The 25328-nt window shown below is 36.9% G+C and overlaps 1 protein-coding gene across 41 annotated transcripts in view; it reads left to right on the top strand.

The window, feature by feature from the left end:
• The window catches only part of CCDC158 (coiled-coil domain containing 158), a 127719-nt gene that overhangs the window by 49218 nt on the left and 53173 nt on the right, over positions 1-25328 (top strand). The gene's annotated exons all lie outside the window — the stretch shown is intronic.

Genomic DNA, 25328 nt, shown 5'->3' with positions numbered 1-25328 from the left:
GGTATTTGTCTTTCTCTGACTGATTTTCACTTAGCATTATAGTCTAGCTCCATCCATATTGTTGCAAATGGCAAGATTTCATTCTTTTTGTGGCTGTGTCATATCCCATTGTGTGTGTGTGTGTGTGTGTGCATTGATTTTTGTATCCTGAAAATTTACTGAATTTGCTTGTCAATATATATATATAAAACTTCTTTATCCATACATCAATTGATGGCCATCTGGGCTGCTTCCATTTCTTGGCTATTGTAAATAATGCTGCTATAAACATAGGGGTGCATGTATCCCTTTGAATTAGTGCTCTTGTATTCTTTAGGTAAATACCTAATAGTGCAATTGCTGGATAATAAGGTAGTTCTATTTTTAACTTTTTGAGGAACCTCCATGCTGTTTTCCACAGTGGCTGCAGCAGTTTGCATTCCTACCAGCTGTGTATAAGTGTTCCTTTTTCTCCATATCCTCACCAACACCTGTTGTTTCTTGTGTTGATTGATTTTAGCCATTCTGACAGGTGTGAGGTGATATCTCGTCGTTTTGATTTATATTTCCCTGATGATGAGTGATGTTAGGCATTTTTTCATGTGTCTGTTGGCCATTTGGATGTCTTCTTTGGAGAAATATCTGTTCATGTCCTCTGCCTGTTTTTTCATTGGATTATTTGGTTTTGGGGTGTTGAGTTGTATAAGTTCTTTATATATTTTGGACACTAACCCTTTATTAGATATGTCATTTGCAAATATCTTCTCCCACTCAGTAGGTTGCCTTTTAGTTTTGTTGATTGTTTCCTTCGCTGTTCAGAAGCTTTTTATTTTGATGTAGTCCTGATAATTTATCTTTGCTTTTGTTTCCCTTGCCTCAGGAGACATATCTAGAAAAAAGTTGCTTTGGCTGATGTTAAAGAAGTTACTGCCTATGTTCTCTTCTAGGATTTTTATGGCTTCAGCTCTCACATTTAGGTCTTTAATCCATTTTGTGTTTATTTTTGTGTGTGGTGTAAGAAAGTGGTCCAGTTTCTTTCTTTTGTATGCTGCTGTTCAGTTTTCCCAACACCACTGGTTGAAGAGACTGTCTTTTTCCCACTGGATATTCTTTCCTGCTTTGTCGAAGATTAATTGACCATATAGTTGTGGGTTTATTTCTGGGCTTTCTGTTCTGTTCCATTGATCTATGTGCCTATTTTTGTCCCAATACCATACTGTTTTGATCACAACAGCTTTGTAATATAACATGAATGCCAGAATTACGATGCCTCCAGCTTTTCTTTTTCAAGATTGCTTTGACTATTTGGGGTTTTGTGGTTCCATACAAATTTTAGGATTGTTCGTTCTAGTTCTGTGAAAAAAATGCTGTTGGTATTTTGAAAGGGATTGCATTAAATGTGTAGACTGCTTTGGGTAGTACAGATATTTTAATAGTATTTGTTCTCCCAATCATGAGCATGGAATTTCTTTCTATTTCTTTGTGTTGTCTTCAATTTCTTTCATCAGTATTTTATAGTTTTCAGAGCAAAAGTTCCTTTCACCTCTTTGGTTAGGTTTATTCCTAGGTATCTTATTATTTTTGGTGCAACTGTATATGAGATTGTTTTCTTAATTTCATTTTCTGCAGCTTCATTATTGGTGTTTAGAAATGCAACAGATTTCTGAGCATTGATTTTTGTATCCTGAAAATTTACTGAATTCGCTTGTCAATTCTAGCAGTCTTTTGGTGGAATCTTTCAGGTTTTCTCTATATAGTATCATATCTGCAAATGGTCAAAGTTGTACTTCCTTCTTACTGATTTGGAGGCCTTTTATTTCTTTTTGCTGTCTGGTTGCTGTGGAAGTCAAAGACTTCCAATACTATGTTGAATAAAAGTGGTGAGAGTAGATATCCTTGTCTTGTTCCTAACCATAGAAGAAAAGCACTCAGTTTTTCCCCATTAAGGATGATGTTAATTCTGGGTCTTTCATCTACAGCCTTTATTATGTTGAGGTATGTTCCCTCTAAATCTACTGTATTGAGGGTTTTTATCATGAAGGCATATTGTACTTTGTCAAATGCTTTTCTTACATTTTTTAAATGATTGTATGGTTCTCATCCTTTCTCTTATTGATATGATGTATTGTGGTTATTGATTTGTGAATGTTGAACTACCCTGGCAACCCAGGAATAAATCCTACTTGATCATGGTGAATGATTTTTTTAATGTATTGTTGGATTTGGTTTGCTAGTATTTTGTTGAGGATTTTTGCATCTATGTTCCTCAGGGATATTGGCCTGTAGTTCTCTTTTTTAGTGATGTATTTATCTGGCTTTGGTATCAGGGTAATGCTGGCCTCATAGAGTGAATTTGGAAGTTTTCCTTTTCTATTTTTTGGAGTAGTTTGAGAAGAAGTAGTTAATCAAAAAAGTTTGATTAACTTTTCTTTAAATGTTTGGTAGAATTCACCTGTGAAGCATCTGGTCCTGGGCTTTTATTTGTTGGGAGTTTTTTGATTACTGATTTAATTTCTTTGCTGGTTATCAGTTTGTTCAAATTTTCTATTTCTTCCTCTTACAGTTCTGGTAGATTATATATTTCTAGGGATTTATCCATTTCTTCTATGTTGTCCAATTTTTTGGCATATAGTTTTTCATAATATTCTCATAATTGTTTGTATTTCCGTGGTGTTGGTTGTTATTTCTCCTCTCTCATTTGTGATTTAATTATTTGAGTCCTTTCTCTTTTTTTCTTGGTAAGTCTGGCTAGAGGTTTTTCAGTTTTAATCTTTTTTTTTTTTCAAAGAACCAGCTCCTGGTTTCATTGATCTGCTCTATTGTTTTTTTAGTTTCTATATCATTTGTTTCTGCTCTAATCTTTATTTTTTTCCTTCTTTCTGGCTTTAGGCTTTGTTTGTTGTTCTTTTTCTAGCTCCTCTAGGTGTAAAATGAAGTTGTTTGTTTGAATTTTTCTTGCTCCTTGTGGTAGGCCTGTATTGCTATAAACTTCCCTCTTAGAACTGCTTTTGCTGCATCCCCAAAGGGTTTTGGACCATTGTGTTTTCATTTTCATTTTGTTTCCATATACTTCTTTATTTCTTCTTTATTTTTTTAATTTTTATTTTTTTAAAGATTTTATTTATTTATTTGAGAGAGGGAATGAGATAGAGAGAGCATGAGAGGGGGGAGGGTCAGAGGGAGAAGCAGACTCCCCGCTGAGCAGGGAGCCCGATGCGGGACTCGATCCCGGGACTCCAGGATCATGACCTGAGCCAAAGGCAGTCGCTTAACCAACTGAGCCACCCAGGCACCCTCTTTATTTCTTCTTTGATTTCCTGGTTGACCCAGTCATTGTTTAGTAGCATGTTATTTAACCTCCATGTGTTTGTGGTCTTTCCAGATTTTTTCTTGTGGTTGACTTCTAGTTTCATAGTGTTGTGGTCAGAAAATGTGCATGGTATGACTTCAGTCTTCTTGAATTTGTTGAGGCTTGTTTTGAGGCCTAATATGTAATCTATTCTGAAGAATGTTCCATGTGCCCTTGAAAAGAATGTGTATTCTGCTATTTTAGGATGGAATGTTCTGAATATATCTGTTAAATCCATCTGTTCCAGTGTGTCATTCAAAACCATTGTTTCCTTGTTGATTTCTGTTTGAATGATCTGTCTATTGATGTAAATGGGGTGTTAAAGTCCTCTACTAATCGGTTAGGTCCTTTATGTTTGTTATTAACTGTTTTATGTATTTGGCTGCTTCTATGTTGGGTGCATAAATATTTACAATTGTTAAATCTTCTTGTTGAATTGTCCCCTTTATTATTATATAGTGTCCTTTGTCTCTTGTTATAGTCTTTGTTTTAAAATCCATTTTTTCCAGGGCGCCTGGGTGGCTCAGACAGTTGAGTGTCTGACTCTTGATTTCAGCTTGGGTCATGATCTCAGGGTCATGGGGTTGGGCCCCACATCATACTCCATGCTGGGCATGGAGCCTGCTTGGGATTCTCTCTCTCCTTTTCCCTCTGCCCCTCCCCCCCATTCATGCTTGCTTTCTCTCTTTCTCTCAAATGAATCAATGAATGAATGAATGAATGAATGAATGAATGAATGAAATTTGTTTTGTCTGGTAATAAGTATTGCTACTCTAGCTTTCTTTTGACATCCACTTGCATGATAGGTATTTCTCCATACCCTCATTTTTCAATCTGCGGGTGTCTTTAGGTCTAAAATGAGTCTCTTGTAGGCAGCATATAGATAGGTCTTGTTTTTTTAATCCATTCTGTCACCTTGTCTTTTGTTTGGAGCACTTAGTCCATTTACATTCAAAGTAATTATTGGTAGATATGTATTTATTATCATTTTATTATTTGTTTTGTGGTTGTTCCTGAAGATTTTCTCTGATTCTTTCTTGTCTTTCTTTCATGGTTTGCTGGTTTTGGATTTGTTTCTCTTTATTCTTTGCATATTTATTAGTATTTATTGGTACACAGTTACTATCAGGTTTGTATATAACCTCTTCTGCATATAGCAGTCTATATTAAGTTGATGGTTGTTTAAGTTTGAACCCATTCTTTATTCCCCTCCTCCCCATATTTTAGGTGTATGTTTTTATATTTTACATCCTTTTATTTTGTGAGTCCTACGAATGGTTTTCTACAGAAATACTCATTTTTACTGCTTTTGTGTTTCCTACCATTATACTGTTATTTTTGGTCTCTTCTTCCCACTCAAAGAGCCCCCTTTAATATTTCTTGCAAGACTAGTTTGCTGCTCATGAACTCCTTTCGTTTTTGTGTGGCTGGGAAACTCTTTATCTCTCCTCTATTCTGAATGATAGCCTTGCTGGATAGAGTATTCTTGGCTCCACATTTTTCCCATTCAGCACTTTGAATATATCATGCCACTCCCTTCTGGCTTGCCAAGTTTCTGTTGAGAAATGTCCAGCTAGCTTTACGGGTTTTCCCTCGTAAGTTAAGGACTACTTTTGTCTTGCTGCTTTTAAGATTTTTCTTTTTATTACTGTATTGCCAGTTTAATTACAGTATGTCTTGGTGTGGATCTGCTTTCGTTAATTTTTATGGGAGTTCTCTGTGCCTCCTGGCTCTGGATATCTCTTTCCCAAGATTAGGGAAGTTTTCAGCTATTATTTCTTCAAATAAATTTTCTGTCCCCTTTTCTCTGTCTCCTTCTTCTAGGACTCCTATAATATGAATGTTACTACATTTGATGCAGTTGCTGAGTTCCCTAAGTCTATTCTCATTTTACATAATTATTTTTTCTCTCTTTTTTGTTCAACTTGATTACTTTCCATTACTCTGTCTTCTGGGTCACTTATTCTTTCCTTTGCTTCTTCCACCCTGCTGTTCATTCCATTAAGGGTGTTTCTCATTTTGTTTATTATACCTTTTATCTCTGGTGTGATATTCCTTATCTCTGGGTTAAGAGTCTCACTCACGTCTTCCACTCTTGTCTCAAGTCCAGTGAGTATCCTTATGATCATTGCTTTAACTACTCCATCAGGCATGAGACGTATCTGTTTCACTTAGATCTTTGGATAAGTCTTGTCCTGTTCTTTCATTTGGGATAAATTTGTCTGTCTTCTTATTTTGTCTAAGTCTCTGTGCCTATTTCTGTACATTAGGAAAGTCAGCTATGTCTCATGTTCTTGAGGGTAATGGCCTTATGAAGAAGAGGTCCCTGTAGTGCCCTGCCTTGTAGTATCCCCACTCCCCCAGGTCCTGGTGCTTCCCAAAGTATCTTCAGTGTGTGCTGTGTGTGCTCTGCTGTTTGTCCCGGCCACTTTATCCTTCAGGCCAGTCATCTGCAGAGGTTCTTTTTTCCTATTGTGGATAATGTTTGGTCTAATGTGAATGTGGCGAGTTTTAACTAGGTGTGCTCTGGTCTGTTTGTGAAATGAGACCTGTTGCCAGAACCAAGGCTCCACAAAACTCCCATGTTGGGAGACACTGTGTGAGTAGTGTTTTGGGCTGGTCTTCTGGGGGAGGTTTCCCACCACACTGGAATTGACGCAAGCGTGACTAGGAGAGGTGGTTACACTGGAATGTGGAGGGGAGGGTGATAGGGCTTGGTGTAAGCAAGTTAGGTAGCAAGTGTTGGTGCTGAGCTGGTTCCCACAGGTGGAACCACAGCTGGTTCCCACAGGTTCCCACAGGTGCTTATGTTGAGGGGTAGGGAAAGGAAATGGCACCAACCAGTTCCTTTGTTCCCAGAGGGTCCTCTCTGTGAATGCTGTCTCTGGGACACACTCTAAGATGAGCAGATGACATTCCCACTGTGTGGCCCAGGTGTTCTTCAGACCACTGTTTCCATTCTGTGTGTCCACAGGTGGTTCGCCTGCCTTCTCTCCAAGAGCAGTGCAGTGCCCTCTGGTCTCTAGCCCAGCCAAGCCCACTGATCTTTAAAACTCCAGACTTTAAGCCCCACTAGTTGCTAGAAGTCACAAAATTCTGCTCCTTTTGCTTTCCAAGCCAATTGCTATGGGGATTCATTTTACCTGTGCACTCCCCTTTGTGTTAGTCTATCTCTCACCCTTTTCCCTCCCTCCTGCTGTGGCCAGGATCCATTTGTCTCTTAAACCATGTCTCTAGATTTTCTGCTTTTTTCAATGTGGCCTCTTCTCTACCTTTAGTTGTGGAATTTGTTCTGCCAGTCTTCAGGTCAATTTCTGGGGTATTTAGGATGATTTGATAGTTATCTTGTATTTGTGGGATGAGGCAAGCCTAGGATCCTCCTACTCCACCGCCATCTTCCAACCCACCAATAATAATTGTAAAGTACATTATTTAATAGTCTTATATTCAGTGCTTTCCATCACAAGCACTTCCAGATTACAAAGCGAATGTTGAGATGGCTAAAATAAGCATCACTTCAAATGCCAAAGGCAAATTAGTGGTATATTTAATATTCTACCAAGATGAAAATGATTTGCTGTATATTGTTTCTTCATGAATGTGAATTTATTTATAATCATAAAATTTTAGTAATCATAACATGTTTTTATTCCCTTTAGTTAAAACTTTAGAGCCTTTGGGAAATTTTAGTTTTAATTTTTTATACTTTAAAGCTCAGGGGAAAACATGCGCAATGAAAAATTCAGGCTTTGTCTCCTCTGAAGATATATATTTATGGAACCACTAATACCCTGCAACCAATATTCAGCCCCAACTCCAAAGAAATAAAATTTACTCCATAAATAACATAAAAATCAATTTCATTAGTTAACAGTATATCAAGAGGTTCACCAGTGATCTGTGGTTATCCCACCTGTGCTTTTAAATGAAGGCATGTACTGTGAAATGACTAAGAGGGGAAAGGACTTCTCTCACACACTTCAGATATGTGCACTGAACAAGCTGTCACACAATAAATAATAAAACATCCGATCAAACAAGAGAATGATAATATTAGACATAGTTCTTTCTGGAGACTGGTACTTGGAGGTGGGCAGAGAAAGAGCAAGAGACTGCTGCTTTTTGGTTTTAAGTGTTATACAATTATCTTTAAAATTATGCACATATTACATTGATAAAAATTAAATTAAACCACCCTCCCAAAATAATCAGAAGTCATTGGTGTGTCTCTCACTACTTTTGTGACCTTGGAAAGCCAAATATATTGTGCCTTGCTCTTTTCATTCTAATGAAGAGTCTGGACTAGATGACATCTAGGGTCATCTAGAAACATCAGCTCTAAAATTACACGACTTGTTATTACCCAAAAGCCAACCTAGGAGATCTGTCTAATTGTGCAAAAATAAACTCTACTTGATTATAAAGAATCTCATTCATCATTGAAAAAGTACCAGTCATGTCTATTGAATCAAAATTTTAAATAATTCTAACAGCAAAAATGAACTATATTTCCTAAACAGACTGTCAAGCATGCTTTGTACAATTTCTTCTCTTAAAAATGTTTACGATATCATTTTATACAATAAAAGTAACATACATTCTTCGTTTTGTTCATTGATGTCATCCCAAAGTACCTACAACAGTGTCTAGCATACAGTAGATACTCAATAAATATTTGTCTAACGAGTGAATGAATTGAATTCATTGTAGAACATTGTATTCTGGATTCTATTGTTTCTACTGGTAAGTCAGTTTTAAGTCTTCCTGTTGCTCTTTTGGAGGTAATTTTTTCTCTGACCACTTTTTTTTTTTTTAAGATTTTGCTTATTTATATGAGAGAGAGAGAGTGCAAGCAGGGGGAGGAGCAGAGGGTGAGGGACAAGCAGACTCAGCACTGAGCTTGTAGCAAGACCTGGGGCTCGATCCCACAACCCTGAGATCATGACCTGAGCCAAAATCAAGAGTCAGACACTTAACCAACTGAGCCATACAGGCATCCCTCTCTGACCACTTTTAAGACTTTCTCATTGTTTCAGTTTATAGCAATTTGACTGTGATGTGCCTAGGTGTGGTCTTTGTATTTATCTTTCTTGAGGTTCACTGATCTTAGTAGGTGTCTGGATTGATATCTTTCATTAATTTTAGAAAATTTTTATCCCTTACCTTCTCAATTATTATTTCTGTCCCATTCTCTTATTTCCTTCTGGTACAATTAAAACATTATTCTTTTTTAATTGGTATGTGTAACTCCATTATCTGAATTCCCTATGGGCCTGTGACCATTGTTTCTCTCAGTTTTCAGTCACGTTGTCCAGTCTTTTTGCTTTCTTTTTTTTCCCATACTTTTTTTTTTTAGAATAGTTCTAGGTTGACAACAAAATTGAGAGAAAGGTACAGAGAGATGTCCCCACTTGTGTACAGCCTCCGCATTATCAACATCTCTCACTGGAATGGTGTTTGCTACCAAGGATGGATCTACACTGACATGATATCATTACTCAAAGTCCATGTTTTATGTTGAGGTTCACTCATGGTGTTGTGTATTTTATGGATTTGGACAAATGTATAATGACATAATATCCATTGTTATACGAAGTATTTTTACTGCCCTCAAAACCCAACCTCTTCTTATTTATCCCTCCCACGCACCTCCACACCGGCAACCACTGATCTTTTTACTGTCTCCACAGTTTTGCCTTTTCCAGAATGTCATATAGTTGGAATCATACAGTATGAAGCTCTTTAAGATTGACTTCTTTCACTCAATAATATGCACTGAAGTTTCCTCCATGTCTTTCCATGGCTTGATAGCTCATCTTAATGCTGAGTAATATTCCATTGTCTGGATGTACCACAGTTTGTTTACTCATTCACTTACTGAAGGGCATCTTGGTTGCTTCCAAGTTTTTGTAATTATGAATAAAGCTCCTATAGACATTCATGTGCAGATTTTTGTGTGGACCTATGTTTTCAGCTCCTTTGGGTATCAAGGAGCATGATTACTGGTCATATGATAATAGTATGTTTAGTTTTGTAAGAAACTGCTGAACTGTATTCCACAGTGGCTGTGCCATTTTGCATTTCCACCAGCAATAAATGAGAGTTCCTGATGCTCCACATCCTGGCCAGTATTTGGTGTTGTCTGTGTTCTGGATTTGGGCCATTCTAATAGGAGCATAATAGTATCTTGTTTTGATTGACATTTTTCTAATGGCATATGCTCTGGAACATCTTTTTATATGCTTATTTGACATCTATATATCTTCTTTGGTTGAAGTGCCTGTTAAGGTCTTTAGCCCACTTTTTGTTTGCTTCCTTTCTAAATAATTGAGTTCTGGACATTGACTATGAAAAATTAGATAATTTTGGTTTCTAGGTGACATTATTTTTCCTTCACAGAGGATTTACATTAGCTTCTGGCTGGTAGCTAAAGTAAAAGCACTAACAATCCCACATCACCTTAATTCATTTGAGGATTGAGATGATTCAGTCTAAGGCTCTTATCGCGAAGCCTGAGGTTTAGCAGTTGCTTTATCTTCCACCTCTTGGCTAGAGTTCCAGTTTTTATCCCTCTAGCGTCTTGATTCTGCCAAAAGCTGATCTCATCTTCCCAGCCTCTCAGCTAGTTCTTTTAGAATTGATGAATACTTCTAGAGAAAATGGCTTTAAATGCCTCCCTTGTCTGGATTCTTTTGTTCCAGACTTTGGCCCATATTCTTTACTATGTTGATAGGTCTCTAATGTCAGGCAGACTTAGAAATTTTATGTGTATACTCTTCTACTGAATTTCTAAACAGAAGGGTTGTTCTACCATTACTGGAAAAAGAATTCTTCTACTGTTACTCTTTGCCCATACAGTTTTAGATATTAACTATAAATCTATACTATAGAATATAAAAATTTACCTCTGTTTTAACCACACATACATGCACACATATACACCTTTCTTTTCACTGCATATTCCCCCTTATATAATCATATCATACATTTGGTTAAGTTGCATTGTTCAGATTACTGACAATGTAAATATTGTTCTCTAACTGAACTACAGTGAACTGTGACTATATTTCCTTTTGCCCTTAAATTTAATAATTATCTTGTTTTATTTTGGTTTGTTTTCTAGATATCTAGAACTAATTATCCCTCAAACATTCTCTGAAAAATGACTGTAAAATTCCTTTAGTATGAGCAGAGTAAACAGATATTTTATCAATTCCTTGTTCATATATTCATGTGTTATGCATCATCCTTTTAGAGACCTCCGTGTTCCTGTTCTGATCTGGAATGTTCGCTCTCTAGGCTTGCCACGTAGTTGCCTTTTTGGATTTACCTTCTGTCACAATCCAGAGAATTCCCTTCACCTTTTTTCTGTTTTTTAGTTTTAATTTCCTTTCTTGGTTTCTTTCTTCTGGTGGAGCATATGATGCAGAGGCTAACTATGAAAGGGTGTATTTCATCCTTTAAGTGTTTTAAAACTTTGCATGTCTGAAAATACCATGTGCTTGATACTCAAAATTTTGTTGCTGTAGTGTCATTTTGACTCCGGGGTCTTTGCCTGTGACTTGTTTTTGTTTTTCTTAAAGTTTGTAGGGTCTTTTCTTTATCCCTCATAGATTCATTTCAAGATGATCCCTGCTGGAGGTCTTTTTCTTTTCATTGTGCTGGTACTTAGCAGGCTCTTGCATTCTTTTGTTCTCAGAAATTTTCTTGTATCATTTATTTGATCATTTTCTCCCTCCATTTTTCTCAGTTCTCTCTTTTTCGAATTCCTGTTAGTCACCTAACTAGAGAGTTGGACCTCTCTGGTTATCTTGAATTCTGACTTCCGTGTTCATCTCCTCATCTTTTATTCCCACCTTTTAGGAAATTTCCTCAACTCTGTCTTCTAAACATCAGTTGAAAATTTTTTCTGATATCATATATATATATATATATATTTTTTTAATTTCCAGGAGCCCTTTTCTCTTTATATAGTTTTATGTTCTTTTGTGATAACAATACTTTCTCATTTCTGTTTAAAGATAATAACTTCAGTTTTTCCTGTCACCTGAATCATTGATATTTTTTCAAATTCATTTTTTCTCTTTGTTTTGATATCTGTCATTCATGTTAAAGATTTTCCTTCAATGTTTAGTGGTCAGTGGCTCTTCATTCATATTTAAGATTGAGGCCCTAAAAAGCTGCTTAAAAGGTCTTTGTAAGGTTGACAGGATTTGTCAACTGGTAGATGGTTAGTTATTGTTTGAGGTACCCAAAAATTACTTGGAGGTCTTTTTTCTTGGTCCTGTGAGTTCTCCTAAAGAAGGATTCTCTTGGGCGCCTGGGTGGCTCAGTTGGTTAAGCGACTGCCTTCGGCTCAGGTCATGATCCTGGAGTCCCGGGATCGAGTCCTGCATCGGGCTCCCTGCTCGGCAGAGAGTCTGCTTCTCCCTCTGGCCCTCCCCCCTCTCATGCTCTCTCTATCTCTCTCTCTCTCTCAAATAAATAAATAAATAAAATCTTTAAAAAAAAAAAAAAAAGGATTCTCTTATTACTGACTTATAGGTGTAATTCACCTGCCAGTATTCTGAGAAGTGAGTTGGGTGGGGAGTCTGGGGTGCCTGTCTAGCTATACAATCTCACTTAATGCTCATGTTTCCAGTTCGCAGCCTTACTCTTGCTATGCCACATATCCCTTTGGAGCCTAAAGTCCTGTGGTTCAACCTCATGCAGAAATTAAGCCTTTAAATTCATCTAGGGAAAAAGAATGAGTGATTACCTGTCTATGTGGGGAGAGCATCTGGGTTTCTAACAGCTTCTCCCATAGACTTTTAGCCAATCCTCCCATTTTGCCACTCTTTCTCCTATCTTGGCCTTCATAAATACAGGAAGCCTCCAATTCCTGAGCCTTTTTGGAATGCTCTCATGCAGAGCAGCTCGCTTCTTGTTGGCTGCTTCTGTGCAGCTACTTTTCAGCTTTCTTTGTTCTGCTTAATCAGTTACAAATTATGCATTTGCTTTCCATCTCCTAAAATTTCATTATCCTTACTCATCTAATGTTATCTCTTTTTTCCTCTTTATCTTTATTAATTCCTTTAGTGTCCTTTCAGTTGGATAGAGTAGATAGAGTAGAAATAAATCGAAGTATCATGTTCAGAAGTGGAATATTACCATTTGCATTGTTCTGCATTGGCCTTTCATTTATCTTGCTAAATTCTAGTCTGCCTGTTCAGTAATTCTAATGATAGCTGTTATATACTGAACACCAGGTACTGTTCAAAGTACTTTCTGTAGATTATCTGATTTATTCCTCACAACTTCCACATAAAGTAAGTGCTGTTACCATACATATTTTACAGATGAAGAAACTGAGGCTTGGAAAAGCTAAGTGACTTACATAGAGTTCACATGCCAAAAACACAGTTATGCCAAGATTTAACCAAGGCAGCCTACGTCTAGATCCTGTGTTCTTAACCATTATTCTGTACTGCTTCTCTACAATACACTGCTGAATGCTGTTTATAAAAAAAATTTAAATAGTTGATGATGTAAATAGATTATCTGCCTGAATTAATACTGCATTTCATACATGCATATATACGTACACACATACATACAAAAACACACATGCATTTGGTATCTTTACATAAGACTTTTAATGTTTCAGATAAAGGCCATTTTGCATATAAAAATAAAATATTTTGAGGATAATATTTGTTTTATTTATATATCAGAATCCATGCACATGTACTATATGTAATGTGTATTAGCTATGCTTGATCTTTGCCAACAAAGTATCCACAATGTGGGCAAGATTTTTAGCAACACTTTATGTTTGTCTTGTTCCCTACTCACCCATTCTCAGTATACAATGTAAATAATATATTTATATTCTAAGTAGTATATTCATATTCCACTTTTATTATAGTCTTCTAACAGAAATACAAGTATAAGAGATAGACTTGGTCAGACATTCTCAAAATAGAACAGTCTAATTCAAACTGAATGAGATCAAGCTTTTATTTTTAGCTTTTCCATTTATCTTCTATCTTTGGAGAATGGAGATAGGACCAGTTGAGAAGCACATAGTCTCCTTAGACATTACTTATCTTACATCATAACTCATACATTTGCCTGTAATGGACTCAAGGCCATTAGAGAGAACCATATTTGGAGAAGATGGAGGTGCATTAGAGATATAATTTAGGAGTCATTTTGGCAACAGGTCTAACTTAAAGTGATTTCAGAGTCAAAATGTAATAGGAAACTAACCCAATCACAAAATAAACCTTAAGTTTAACTGAAGAGTATAAACTTATATTCTTCCCTTGAAACCAAAAGCTTGTGGAAGTTTCAACCTGAAAATGTATATCCTCTAGAAATAGCCTTAATGTGTATCCTAAAGGTCAAAAGATTGGAGTGGGGGGAGAGCACGATTCTTTAGTGGGGTCCGGTAACTTCAGGAGGCACTAAGTTTAGTTATTTCTTTACCAGCCAGAAAAGAGTCATACATACACAATGTTCCCAGCTATTTTCTAATTTTAAGAAGTACTTCACTCACATTGTAAATCAAAATATTTCCATATGAATTAAATAGTAGTATATTAAAAATGAATCAATATAAGTATGACAAGATGTACAAAAGATTGATAATTTTGACTAAATAAAACTAATACTGACTATGACTTACAAAAATCACAAACCACCATAAAACTAAAAGGAAATCACAAACTAAAAAATATTTTGAATAGATAAAAGGCTACTATCTATCATATAAAGAGTTTTTACATATTTGGAAGAAAACAATATATACTCTAAAAGAAAAGTATACTGAAGATACAAATTTTGTAGATACAAAATTCATAAATAAAGAAATGCCAGTATCCAATAAACATGAAAAAATGTGCAAATTCATTTATAAACAAATAATAATGACATATAAAAGCAAAAACAAACTACCAATTTTGCATATAAAATGGTAAAGTGGAGTAATGGGAAGGTTGTGGCATAATAGCCACTCTTGTATCATACCCTGCTGATAAATGTATGAATTGACACAATTTTTTGTTGTTTTTGCTTCCAAAGCCCACATCTCTTTTTTCTTTTTAAATGAATGGATTCGATATTTCTAAAGTAGTTTTAGATTTACAGAAAAATTGAGCAGAAGCTATAGAGAGCTTCCATAGACTCCCTTTGCCCCCACCCTACAGTTTCCCATACCGTTAACATCTTTCATTACTATGGTACATTTATTACAAAGGATGAGCCAATATTGATACATTATTATTAACTAAAGTCTATAGTTTACATTGTAGTTTACCCCTTGTGTTGTACATTCTATGGGTTGTGACAAATGTATAATCACATGTATCCACCATTACAGTATCATGAAGAGTAGTTTTACCACCCTAAATTGCCTTGTTTTTCACCTAATCATGACACCCTCTGCACCCCTGGCAACCAGTGATCTTTTTACTTCCTCCATAGTTTTGCCTTTTCCAGAATGTCGCATAATAAGAATCATTTAAGATTGTAGTCTTTTCAGATTGGCTTCTATCACTTAGTATTATGCTTGCAAAATTCCATGTCTTGTCATGAATTAATAGCTACTTTCTTTTTGTCACTGAGTAATATTTCATAGTACGGATGCACCACAGTTTGTTTATCCATACACCTATTAAAGGACATCTTGATTGCTTCTAAGATTTGGCAGTTATGAATAAAGCTCCCATATGCATCCAGATGTAAGGTCTGCATCTACATTCATTTTTTTTGCATGTGGATGTCCAGTTGTCGCACTATTTGTTGAAAATACCGCCACCATCTGTTGAAAATACCATCCTTTCTCCATTGAGTTGCCTTTGCTCTTTTGTTAAAGATCAGTTGACTATATTTGTATGTGACTATTTCTGGCTCTTTATCCTGTTCCATTGATTATTTGTTTATTCTTTCACCAGTGCCACTCTTATCATGGTAAGATCTGACATATCTTGACATACAGTTTTGCATGGTGTTGTCAGTTCTCCAACTTTGTTCTCCATCAATATTGTGTTTGCTATTCTGGGTTCTTTGACTTTCCATATAAACTTTAGAATCAACTTGTCAGTATCCACAAAATTTAAAAATTACTAGAATTTTGATTGGGATTGCTTTAAATTCATAAATCTGATTGGGAAGAACTGACATCTTAACATAGTGAGTCTTCTTATCCATGAATATGGAATCTCTCTCCATTTATTTAGATCCTCTTTGATTTCTTATGTCTGAATTTTATAGTGTTGCTCATATAAATCTTGTACATATTTTGTTAGGTTTATACCTAAGTATTTTATATTTTGGGTACTAATGTAAATGGTATTGTGTTTTTAATTTTTAAATTCCAGTTGTTCATTGCTGATATGTAGGAAAGCAATTGACTTTTGTATGTTAATCTTGTATACTGCCATCTTGCAATCATCTCTTATTTGTTTTAGGAGTTTTGTTGTTATTGTTGATTCTTTGAGATTTTCTACATAAAGAATCATGTCATTTGTGAAGAAAGACAGTTTTAATTCTTCCTTTGCAAATCTGTGCACCTTTTTTTTTTTTCTTTTTGAATAGCTATGACTTCTGGGATGATTATTTTTTAAAGATTTTATTTATTTGAGAGAGAGAGAGGGCACACAAGCGGGAGAGGGGGGGCAGAGGGAGAGGGAGAATCAGATTCCCTGCTGAGCAAGGAGCTGGACATGGGGCTGGATCCCAGGACTCTGGGATCATGTCCTGAGCCTAAGGCAGACGCTCAACCAACTGAGCCACCCAGGTGACCCTGGGATGATTTTGAATATAAGTGGTGAGAGGGGACATTCTTGCCTTGTTTTTGATCTCAGCAGGAAAGCATCTAGTTTCTTACCATTAAGTATGATGTGGGGCACCTAAGGGGCTCAGTCGGTTAAGCATCTGACTCTTGATATCAGCTTTCGTCTTGATCTCAGGGTCATGAGTTCAGGTCCTGCATTGGGCTCCATGCTGGTTGTGGAACCTACTTTTTTTAAAAAAAAAAGAAAAAGTATGATGTTAGCTATAGGTTTTTTGTGGATACTCTTTACCAATGAGGAAGTTCCTCCTCTATTCCTAGTTTGCTGAGAATTTTTATGATAAATTGGTGTTGGATTTCATCAAATGCTTTTTCTGCATTTATTGATAGGATCATGTGATTTTTTTTTTCTTTAGCCTGTGTTATAAGGCGCTTTAAGCATCTGTGTGCATGTTTTTATGTGGTTATAAGTTTTCAATATAATCTTATAATTAACTAATTTTTGAATGTTGAACTAGCTTTGATTACTTGGGATAAATCCTCCTTGATTTTATGTAACTTTTTAAATAAATTGTTGAATTGTATATGCTAATTTTTTGTTGAGTATTTTTCTATATATGTTCATGAGAGATATTGGTCTTTAGTTTTCTTTTCTTGTAATGTTATTGGTTTTGGTCATGGGGTACTAGCTTCACAGAATGAGCAAGTAAGTATTCCCTGTACAGCTATTTTCTAGAAGAGATTGTAGAGAATTGGTATAATTTCTTCCTTAAATGTTTGGTAGAGTTTACCAGTGAACTCATTTGGGCCTGGTTCTTTCTGTTTTGAAAGGTTATTAATTATTGATTTAGTTTCTTTAATAGATTTAAGTATATTCAGATTGTCTGTTTCTTCTTATGGAATTGGTCTGTTTCATCTATGTTATCAAATTCATGGGCATAGAATTGTTAATAATATTACTTTTTTTTCTTTCTTGAGGCAGAGTCCGATTAGAATTTTTTTATACTTACTTAAAACTCATATCTAACACAATAGGGACAGTTGTATTCTGTGTCTGCCTATTTAAAATTTAATCTAAGAACAGGCTCCTTAACAGATTTACTTGGAGATCAATCAGATTTGAAAACATGATCTAAGAGATAGATTGTTAAATCTAACCTAAGAGAGGTGTTCTTAGAACCATTTTGGGAAGGAGACAACGTTTTCTTGTGAACATTCTATCTAGGAGGAATTAAGCAAAGAGTGAGTGGTTTAACATATTTCAATTTTTACAGTCTGCTTTAAAACTTTTATGTTAAAAATAAAAGAAGATAAAAGCATGACATCAGGGGCACGTGGGTGGCTCCATGGTTAAGTGTCTGCCTTTGGCTTGGGTCATGATCCTGGGGTTCTGGGAGTGAGCCCCACATTGGGCTCCCTGCTCAGTGGGGAACCTGCTTCCCCCTCTCCCACTTCCCCTGCTTGTGCTCTCTCTCTCTCTCTGCCAAATAAATAAAATCTTAAAAAAAAAAAAAAAAAAGCATGACATCACTTCCAAGCTTCTCTCTACACACACTCAAGCACTTACTCATTTTGTGTGTCTGGCAGGATGGAGTTTGGTTGTGGTCAGTCTCTGCCTTTTCCAACACCCCTGGCACAGAGTGAGGATAAATTAGTCAGTGAAAGGCCACCCCACCCGTGCTGCACTCTTCCAGAATGAAAAAAGACTAGAGATGTGACCACTACATGCAACATATGATCCTAGATTAGCTCCTATAAAGAAATACTAGTCTTTATCTTTTTAATATTCTTGGGATTTGCAGTGATGTCCCCTCTTTCATTTTTGATATTAGTAATTTGTATATTCTCTCTTTTTTTCTAAGTTAGCCTGGTACGAGGTTTATTGATTTTACTGATCTTTTCAAAGAATTATCTTTTGGGTTATTGATTTTCTCTGTTGATTTCCTATTTTTAATTCCATTGATTTCTGCTCTAATTTTTATCACTTATTTTATTTGCTTACTTTGGATTTAATTTGCTCTTCTTTGCAAGAAGAGAATTTGCAAGACATTTGGATTATTAGTTTTAGATCTTTTTTTCTAATATGTGCATTCAATGTTATAAATTCCCTTCTAAGCACTACTTTTGCTACATACCACAAATTTTGGTAAGTTGTATTTTCATTTTCATTATGTCAAATATTTTTAAATTACTCTTGAGATTTCTTCTTTGGTCCATGTGTTATTTAGGAGTGTGCTGTTTTATCTCCAATTATTTAGGAATTTTCCAACTATCTTTTTGTTGTTTCAGGTTCAATTCTACTGTATTCCTAGAGTATATATTATATGATTTTTATTCTTTAAAAATTGTTAATATGTACTTATGGCCCAAAATGTGGTCTATCTTGAGGAATGTTCCATATAAACTTAAGAATATGTGTTCAGCTGTTTTTAGATGAAGTAGTCTATAGATGTCAATTATTCCAATTGATTGAGAGTGTTGTTAAGTTCGGCTATGTCCTTACTGATTTTCTGCCTGCTGAATTTGTCCATTGTTGATAGAGAGTTATTGAAGTGTCTTCAGCTATAATTGTGGGTTCATCTTTTTCTCCTTGCGGTTTTTTAAAATTTTCTTTTATTATGTTTTGTTAGTCACCATACATTACATCATTAGTTTTTGATGTAGAGTTCCATGATTCATTGTTTGTCTATAACACCCAGTGCTCCATTCAATACGTGCCCTTCTTAATACCCATCACCGGGCTAACCCATCCCCCACCCCCTCCCCTCTAAAACCCTCGTTTGTTTCTCAGAGTCCATAGTCTCTCATGGTTCATCTCCCTCTCTGATTTGCCCCCCTTCATTTTTCCCTTCTTTCTTCTTCTTCTTTTTTTTTTTTTTTAAACATACAATGTATTATTTGTTTCAGGGGTACAGGTCTGTGATTCATCAGTCTTACACCATTCACAGCGCTGACCATAGCACATAACCTCCCCAATGTCTATCACCCAGTCACCCCATCCCTCCCAACCCCCACCCCTCTAGCAACCCTCAGTTTGTTTCCTGAGATTAAGAATTCTTCATATCAGTGAGATCATATGATACTTGTATTTCTCTGATTGACTTATTTCGCTTAGCATAATACCCTCTAGTTCCATCCACGTCATTGCAAATGGTAAGATTTCATGGTTTTTTTTTTTTTTGATGGCTGCATAATATTCCATTGAGTGTATGTATGTATATATAGGTATATATATATACCACATCTTCTTTATCCATTCATCTGTTGAAGGACTTCTTGTCTCTTTCCATAGTCTGGCTATTGTGAACATTGCTGCTATAAACATTGGGGTGCACGTAACCCTTCGGATCACTACATTTGTACCTTTGGGGTAAATACCCACTAGTGCAATTGCTGGGTCGTACAGTAGCTCTATTTTCAACTTTTTGAGGAACCTCCATACTGTTTTCCAGAATGGCTGCACCAGCTTGCATTCCCACCAACAGTGTAGGAGAGTTCCCCTTTCTCCACATCCTCGCCAACATCTGTCGTTTCCTGACTTGTTAATTTTAGCCATTCTGACTGGTGTGAGGTGGTATCTCATTGAGGTTTTGATTTGGATTTCCCTGATGCCGAGTGATGTTGAGCACTTTTTCATGTATCTGATGGCCATTTGGATGTCTTCTTTGCAGAAATGTCTGTTCATGTCTTCTGCCTATTTCTTGATTGGATTCTTTGTTCTTTGGGTGTTGAGTTTGATAAGTTCTTTATAGATTTTGGATACTAGCCCTTTATCTGATATGTCATTTGCAAATATCTTCTCCCATTCTGTTGGTTGTCTTTTGGTTTTGTTGACTGTTTCCTTTGCTGTGCAAAAGCTTTTTATCTTGATGAAGTCCCAGTAGTTCATTTTTGTCCTTGCTTCCCTTGCCTTTGGCGATGTGCCTAAGAGGAAGTAGCTGCAGCTGAGGTCAAAGAGGTTGCTGCCTGTGTTCCCCTCTAGGATTTTGATGGATTCCTGTCTCACATTTAGGTCTTTCATCCATTTTGAGTCTATTTTTGTGTGTAGTGTAAGGAAATGGTCCAGTTTCATTCTTCTGCATGTGGCTGTCCAATTTTCCCAACACCATTTGTTGAAGAGACTGTCTTTTTTCCATTGGACATTCTTTCCTGCTTTGTCGAAGATTAGTTGACCGTAGAGTTGAGGGTCCATTTCTGGGCTCTCTATTCTGTTCCACTGATCTATGTGTCTGGTTTTGTGCCAGTACCATACTGTCTTGATGATGACAGCTTTGTAATAGAGCTTGAACTCCGGAATTGTGATGCCACTAGCTTTGCTTTTCTTTTTCAACATTCCTCTGGCTATTCGGGGTGTTTTCTGGTTCCATACAAATTTTAGAATTATTTGTTCCATTTCTTAAAAAAGTGGATGGTATTTTGATGGGGATTGTGTTGAATGTGTAGATTGCTCTAGGTAGCATTGACATCTTCACAGTATTTGTTCTTCCAATCCATGAGCATGGAACGTTTTTCCATTTCTTTGTGTCTTCCTCAATTTCTTTCATGAGTATTTTATAGTTTTCTGAGTACAGATTCTTTGCCTCTTTGGTTAGATTTATGCCTAGGTATCTTATGGTTTTGGGTGCAATTGTAAATGGGATCGACTCCTTTATTTCTCTTTCATCTGTCTTGTTGGTGTATAGAAATGCCACTGATTTCTGTGCATTGATTTTATATCCTGCCACTTTACTGAATTCCTGTATGAGTTCTAGCAGTTTTGGGGTGGAGTCTTTGGAGTTTTCCACATAAAGTATCATATCATCTGCAAAGAGTGAGAGTTTGACTTCTTCTTTGCCGATTTGGATGCCTTTGATTTCTTTTTGTTGTCTGATTGCTGTGGCTAGGACTTCTAGTACTGTGTTGAACAGCAGTGGTGATAGTGGACATCCCTGCCATGTTCCTGACCTTAGGGAAAAAGCTCTCAGTTTTTCCCCATTGAGAATGATATTTGCTGTGGGTTTTTCATAGATGGCTTTTATGATATTGAGGTGTGTACCCTCTATCCCTACACTCTGAAGAGTTTTAATCAAGAAAGGATGCTGTACTTTGTCAAATGCTTTTTCTGCATTTATTGAGAGGACCATATGGTTCTTGTTCTTTCTTTTATTAATGTATTGTATCACATTGATTGATTTGCGGATGTTGAACCGACCTTGCAGCCCAGGAATAAATCCCACTTGTTCGTGGTGAATAATCCTTTTAATGTACTGTTGGATCCTATTGGCTAGTATTTTGGTGAGAATTTTTGCATCCATGTTCATCAGGGATATTAGTCTGTAGTTCTCCTTTTTGATGGGGTCTTTGTCTGATTTTGGGATCCAGGTAATGCTGGCCTCATAAAATGAGTTTGGAAGTTTTCCTTCCATTTCTATTTTTTGGAACAGTTTCAGAAGAATAGGTATTAATTCTTCTTGAAATGTTTGGTAGAATTCCCCTGGGAAGCCATCTGGCCCTGGGCTCTTGTTTGTTGGGAGATTTTTGATGACTGCTTCAATTTCCTTAATGGTTATGGGTCTGTTCAGGTTTTCTATTTCTTCCTGGTTCAGTTTTGGTAGTTGATACATCTCTAGGAATGCATCCATTTCTTCCAGATTATCTAATTTGCTGGCATATATAGTTTTGCTCATAATATGTTCTTATAATTGTTTGTATTTCTTTGCTGTTGGTTGTGCTCTCTCTTCTTTCATTCATGATTTTATTTATTTGGGTCGTTTCTCTTTTCTTTTTGATAAGTCTGGCCAGGGGTTTATCAATCTTATTAATTCTTTCAAAAAACCAGCTCCTAGTTTTGTTGATCTGTTCTACTGTTCTTTTGGTTTCTATTTCATTGATTTCTGCTCTGATCTTTATTATTTCTCTTCTCCTGCTGGGTTTAGGCTTTATTTGCTGTTCTTTCTCCAGCTCCTTTAGGTGTAGGGTTAGGTTGTGTATTTGAGATCTTTCTTGTTTCTTGAGAAAGGCTTGTATTGCTATACACTTTCCTCTTAGGACTGCCTTTGATCCCAAAGATTTTGAACAGTTTTGTTTTCATTTTCATTGGTTTCCATGAATTTTTTAAATTCTGCTTTAATTTCCTGGTTGACCCATTCATTCTTTAGTAGGATGCTCTTTAGCCTCCATGTATTTGAGTTCTTTCCGACTTTCCTCTTGTGACTGAGTTCTAGTTTCAAAGCACTGTGGTCCGAAAATATGCAGGGAATGATCCCAATCTTTTGGTACCGGTTGAGACCTGATTTGTGACCTGGGATGTGATCTATTCTGGAATGTTCCATGGGCACTAGAGAAGAATGTGTATTCTGTTGCTTTGGGATGGAATGTTCTGAATATATCTGTGAAGTCCATTTGGTCCAGTGTGTCATTTAAAGCCTTTATTTCCTTGTTGATTTTTGCTTAGATGATCTGTCCATTTCAGTGAGGGGGGTGTTAAAGTCCCCTATTATTGTATTGTTGTCGGTGTGTTTCTTTGATTTTGTTATTAATTGGCTACTCCCATGTTAGGGGCATAGATACTTACAACTGTTAGATCATCTTGTTGGGTACACCCTTTAAGTATGATATAGTGTCCTTCTTCATCTCTTATTATAGTCTTTGGTTTAAAATCTAATTTGTCTGATAGAAGGATTGCCACCCAGCTTTCTTTTGATGTCCATTAGCATGGTAAATGGTTTTCCACCCCCTCACTTTCAATCTGGAGGTGTCTTTGGATCTAAAATGAGTCTCTTGCAGGCAGCATATCAATGGGTCTTGTTTTTTTATCCAATCTGATACCCTGTGTCTTTTGATTGGGGCCTTTAGCCCGTTTACATTCAGGGTAACTATTGAAAGATATGAATTTAGTGCCACTGTATTGCCTGTAAGGTGACTGTTACTGTATATTGTCTGTGTTCCTTTCTGGTCTATGTTACTTTTAGGCTCTCTCTTTGCTTAGAGGACCCCTTTCAATATTTCTTGTAGGGCTGGTTTGGTGTTCGCAAATTCTTTTAGTTTTTGTTTGTCCTGGAAGCTTTTTATCTCTCCTTCTATTTTCAATGACAGCCTAGCTGGATATAGCATTCTTGGCTTCATGTTTTTCTCGTTCAGTGCTCTGAATATATCATGCCAGTCCTTTCTGGCCTGCCGGGTCTCTGGTTAGGTCTGCTGCCAATCTAATGTTTCTACCATTGTAGGTTACAGACCTCTTGTCCCGAGCTGCTTTCAGGATTTTCTCTTTGTCTCTGAGACTTGTAAGTTTTACTATTAGATGTCGGGGTGTTGACCTATTTTTATTGATTTTGAGGAGGGTTCTCTGGATTTTGATGCCTGTTTCCGGAAGTTCTCTGCTATAATTTGCTCCAATATACCTTCTGCCCCTCTCTCTCTTTCTTCTTCTTCTTCTGGGATCCGAATTATTCTAATATTGCTTCGTCTTATGGTATCACTTATCTCTCGAATTCTGCTCTCATGATCCAGTACTTGTTTGTCTCTCTTTTTCTCAGCTTCTTTATTCTCCATCATTTAGTCTTCTATATCACTAATTCTCTCTTCTGCCTCATTTATTCTAGCAGTTAGAGCCTCCATTTTTGATTGTACCTCATTAACAGCCTTTTTGATTTCGACTTGATTAGATTTTAGTTCTTTTATTTCTCCAGAAAGGGTTTCTCTAGTATCTTCCATGCTTTTTTCAAGCCCAGCTAGTATCTTTATAATCGTCATTCTGAACTCTAGTTCTGAAATCTTGCTAATGTCAGTATTGATTAGGTCCCTGGCAGTCGGTACCGCCTCTTGTTCTTTTTTTGAGGTGAGTTTTTCCATCTTGTCATTTTGTCCAGAGGGGAATAGATGAAAGAGAGAACAAAATGCTAACAGGATAGCAATGACCCCCGAAAAATATACACTAAACAAATCAGAAGAGACCTGAAACCAGGGGGGAAAGAAAGGGAAAGAAAGAAAAGAAAAAAAAAGAAAAAGAATATGATCAGGCTGGTGAAGAGATCAGTGCCACACACTAGATTTTGGGCATATTTTGGTCTGTTAGAAGAAACTGCCTCCCAAAATTTTAAAGAAAGAAAAACTTACATATGTAAAAAAAAATAAGGGTAAATACGATGAAGGGATGGAATATGACTGTAAAGATGAAAATTATAAAAGATTTTATAAAAGGAATTGATAAGAAGTTGGTTGAAAAAAGAAAGAAGAGAAATTTAAAAAAGAAAAACAAAAAGGGAGAGAATGTGGTCAGGCAGGAGACTAGAACAAAGCCATACACTAGAGATCTAGGGTATATTTTGGTTTGTTACAAGAAACTGTATCCCAAAATTTTAAAGAGAGAGTAACTTATATATATACAAAAGATAAGGCTAACTACAATGAAGGGACAGAACATGACTCTAAAAATGAAAAATAAAAAAGATTTTTAAAAAAGGGATTGATAAGATGTTGGTTGAAAAAGGGAAAAAGAAAAATTTTTTAAAAAGTAGAAAAAGAAAATTTAAAAAATTAACTTTGACAGACTAAAGAATCATGGGAAAAAAGCCATGAATTCTATGTGCAGTATTCCCCTAGCTCTGGAGTTCTGCCATTCTCATTGATCGGTAAACTTGGTCTTGGCTGGCTGTTCTCGCTGATCTTCTGGGGGAGGGGCCTGTTGCCGTGGTTCCCAAATGTCTTTGCCGGAGGCGGAATTGCCCCGCCCTTGCCGGGTCTGGGCTAAGTAATCTGCTCGGGTTTGCTCTCGGGAGCTTTTGTTCCCTGCAAGCTTTCGGTACAGCTTTGGAGGAGGAGAGTGAAAATGGCGGCCTCCTAATCTCCGCCCCGGAGGAGCCGAGAACTTGGGGCCCCACTCCTCAGTGCACCCCCAGAGAAAAGCAGTCAATCACTCCCGTCTCCCCGGTCTCCTGCCGCACTCTGTGCTCACCCGGCCGGTGACCAAGGGTTTCTCTCTCTGGCACCTGACCCCATGTGGAGTCTCCAAACCCAGCAGATCCCTGTGGTGCGCTCCCGCGCCACTCCTCCCGGGGGGAGAAAGGGGATTCTCCCCGGATCTGCCACTTGTTGGGTCCCTGCTGGAAGAGCAGTGGCCCGACTGTGCCATGAATCACGGTTTATGGCAACCCCGAGCTGAGAGCCTGCTCCTCGGCTCCATCTCTGCAGCCGGCTTCCCTGCTCCGATACCTGGGAGCTCTGCCGCACTCTGGCACCCCCCGTCTT

This window comes from Mirounga angustirostris, unplaced genomic scaffold (assembly GCF_029215605.1).
Source record: "Mirounga angustirostris isolate CCGP_5_RB_7025 unplaced genomic scaffold, mMirAng1.0.hap1 SCAF_2, whole genome shotgun sequence".
NCBI classification, from domain to species: Eukaryota; Metazoa; Chordata; class Mammalia; order Carnivora; family Phocidae; genus Mirounga; species Mirounga angustirostris.
This window is presented reverse-complemented; position numbering and strand designations above follow the sequence as displayed.